The sequence below is a fragment of the Dendrobium catenatum genome, unplaced genomic scaffold, assembly GCF_001605985.2.
Source record: "Dendrobium catenatum unplaced genomic scaffold, ASM160598v2 fragScaff_scaffold_586, whole genome shotgun sequence".
In the NCBI taxonomy this organism is placed as follows: domain Eukaryota; kingdom Viridiplantae; phylum Streptophyta; class Magnoliopsida; order Asparagales; family Orchidaceae; genus Dendrobium; species Dendrobium catenatum.
The window spans coordinates 395,042-399,051 of NW_021319048.1; positions in this window are offsets into that span (position 1 = coordinate 395,042).

The following is a 4,010-nucleotide window of genomic DNA, read 5'->3' on the forward strand; positions in this document are numbered from 1 at the left end:
AGAACTACGACATCGGACGGTGGTCTGACAGAACTCCGGGCGTTAGGTTATGGTATGGCAGAACTCCGAGCGTTAGGTGGCGGTCCGGCATAAGTCCAGGACTCATGTGGTGGTCCAACAGAAGTTCGGGCCTCAGGTGGTGGTCCGGCAGAACTCCAGGCGCTAGGTGGTGGTTTGGGGGAACTCTAGGCATCTGGTGATGGTCCGGTAAAACTCTAGGGGCTAAGTGGTGGTCTGGTAGAATTCCGGGCTTCAGGCAGTAGTTCAGCAGAAGTCCAGACCTCAGGTGATGGTCCGGTAGAACTTTGGGCATCAAGTGGTGGTCATGTAGAAAATCGGGAGTCAGGTGGTGGTCCAACATAACTTTAGGCCCTCGGGTGGTGGTTCGGCATAACTCCGGGCACCATGTGGTGGTCGAGTGGAACTCCTGACGTCAAGTGATGGTCCTGCAGAACTTCGGGCATCAAGTGTTAGTCCTGCAAAACTCTTGGCATCAGGTGGTGGTCCGGCAGAAGTCTAGACCTCAGTTGGTGGTCCAGTAGAAGTCCATGCGTCAGGTGGTGGTTTGGCAGAACTCTGGGTGCCAGGTGGTGGTTTGGCAGAACTCTAGCATCAAGTGGTGGTCCGACAGAACTCCGGGTGTCAAGTGGTGGTCCGGCAGAACTCCGGGCATCAAGTAGTGGTCCGACATAACTCCGGACCTCATGTGGTGGTATGGCAGAAGTTTGGGCCTCAATTGGTGATCCTATAGAAGTTCGGCCTTAGGTGGTGGTCCGGCAGAACTCCGGATATCAGGGCGTGTCCCGAAAGAAGTTTGAGCCTTAGGTGGTTGTCCGGCAGAAGTCCAGACCTCAGGTGGTGATCTGGGAGAAGTCCAGATCTCAGGTGGTAGTCTGGCAGAAGTTCGTGCCTCATGTGCTGATCCGGTAGAACTCTAGGTGGTGATCAAGGATGCAAGGAGACAAGAGCGATCTCCGATCTCTCTCTTGTTTCCTTAGGCTTCATGGTCGCTTTTCAAGAGAAATGAGGGGTCTATTTATAAATTTCCTAGATTGGCATGTACCATAAATAGAATGAAGATCTAGGGTAAATGGGGAGTGGTTTGGATGGACGGCCGATGTTGAATCCTTTGATCGTGGACCGTTTGTTAGACATTTAAAGGTCTTAATGATGTCAGAATTCCGTGATTCAACTATAAGCTTTTCACGTTAGGAAACCGTTTATTAATCCAAATTGTGGTTTGAACCTTCCAACGATACCTCGGATCCTTGATTTGGACCCATTTGGGCTCGAATTGAGTCAAATTTGGTGTCGTTGGGTTCGTATTTCCAAGACGTTTTATTTGACTATAAGTATGCTGAAATCGGAGTTTGGATGGTCCCAATTTTTATTTCAAAAGTTTCCAACTTGATTTGTCCTCGAGATTCGTTCCCGATCAAGCTATTTTTTTATGATGTATCACTTCTTAATCGAGCATAGGTCATGTAATTCTCATTGAGCTCGAGCTTGAGCTTAACATGAGCTCATTTACTGTGCTCAAACTTAGCTCTTAAATAATTTTGAAGGTCAACTCAATTGCTCGAGGCCGTTTGGAAAGCTCGAGCTTAACTCGATTATTGACCTTAATTTCCTAATTTTATATAGATTTTTTTTTAATTTTTTAGAACTTTTTTTTACTTTTAATACGGATATAATTTAAAAAGGTTGAAATATATTATACAATACTAATTTAAATTAATTAAGTACCTTGACGAGCTTACGAGCTTGCCAGATTGAGCTTAAGCTCATATAATATGAGCTTTTGCTCCGATTTATGACTTAATAAACTCGACTCGTGAGCTCGTCAACGAAAAATTAAGTTCAACCAAGCTCAGCTCACTTTCACCCCTCTAATATAGATGCAGGCATGCAAATTATTTTTATTCTGTTCATTAAATTAATGATTCATATCTTTCATGCTAAACAAATTTGACTATGATTTTCAGATTATCACAACTATAGAATATAGCATAAATTTGCACAAATCATTACCCACTTTAGACTTTTAAAGATTCGAAATGTGTCGTCCACAAAATTGTACAGGCAAATATTGTTAAAGATATGTTATCATAATAGGGAATTTACTATACGAGCTATTCATTTTGTACGGCTAAATTTATGATTACATAATTTAAGGAAGGCTACATGCCCACATCTGATAATATTTTGGTACTGTTGTTAAGTCCAAATTAAATTCACTCTGATTTAATTAGGAGTGTGACAAATAAGATTATAGACCGTTATCTTAGATGATTTGGACACATAAAATATCGGTATCCCCTTGCAGTATAAGAGGAGGAGAAGGAAGAGAAGAAGAGGAGAGAGAGAGTAAAAGAGAAAGGTTTCGGAGACCAAGAAGTTGAAATTAGCTGTCATGCTTGTTTAGGATATTGTGGAGGTATATTTCTGAACTCCTATCTTAGATTTCAATTATAGTGATTTTATTAAAAGTTATGGGTTAAATTGTCTTTTTCTCGAGTTTCATAATATTTCTACCGCGTAATTTTTGATATGTTTTTGTATTTCGAACAACTTAACTATAAAAAATCAAATTTTCAATTGTTAGTTTTTCTTAAATTTCGGAGTATATAAGATAATTGAGGATATTCTAACAATTGCATTAGTTATATAAAAACCTTAAAATATTCATGTGAATATCTCTCTAAAGTTGAAATTTGAGCATAAAAAATAAGAAAATATATTATTATACAAACTATATGAATTCTTACTAGCAATTCACGCATCATATAAGCACTATATTGAAAATATAAATTAATAGTGTTTCATTTTCATTTACACTAATCATAGCATGACATTATAGATATTGTGATATGTGAAAAATGCACTATTTGATATGTTATAAGAGCCATATATGTTATGTTACGTTATGGCCTCATCTGCCTTTTGTAGATATGAGAGAGATTTTGACTTCACTTATTGAAAGCGAATGTGGTGATTGTTTGGCACTATTCTATTATGATTCTATCGTCACTTGCTATATGTAGATCTAGGAGATTAAAGTGCGAGATAAGTAGAAGTTGGGTTATTACCAGGTACTGAAACATGTGCATTATAAACATTACGTACATTACATATGCTAATATTTTATAATTAAAATAAGTAATATTCTTAAGTGAATGTTAGTAATTCCTGAATTTTGTATGAATCTTAATGAAATGTAAAAATCAAGTACATCTGAACCTCTGATAGCAAGTGTTCTGTGATATATTTGAAATTTTTATAAAAGTGACTCTAAACATATAAGTGAAAACTTTGTAATCAAGGCCACATTGAAACCCTAGAAAAATGTGTTCTACTTATATTTTATTTATTCTTTATAAGTCATTATATTTTTAATTAAACACTTATTTAAGATGTTAATTTGGATATTGATAGTTATGATGAGTTATGAGAAGAAGTCTATTGAGGTAGTTGTACTCATATTATGAATCTTTCTAACATTTCAAGGGAAAAAAAGGCCCATCAGAGTAGAAATGAGAGTAGAGGCAGGTTCTTCTTGATCTAAGTGGAAAGGTATTGTAATTCATTTTTTAATTATTTTGATGTATAGGTGTGACTGACAAAATGGAGTAATGTATATGCTTTGAAGAAATGAAATGAAAGGTGTTGAACTGCTTGTATTATCAAATGCGCCTTATTTTTTTATTAATTATTGTTCTTATCACAAAATGTATCAAAATGTTGTCCCAAATAACACCTAAATTATGAAGGATGCTGTTCAATAGCGAGCACAAGTCCAATTAGGGGTGTCAATTTCGGGTCACGAGTTGGGTTCGGGTTAAACCTGAAACTGACCCGGGTAGACAAACGGGTCGGAAATCCGAACTCGGACCCGACCCGGCGGGTTGCCGGGTTGACCCGACTCGACCCGGTTTTGGGTTCTGTCGGCGCCGGAATGTCGGAACGGCGGCAGGCGGACGGCGGGCGAGGGGGCGGATGCGACACGCAAG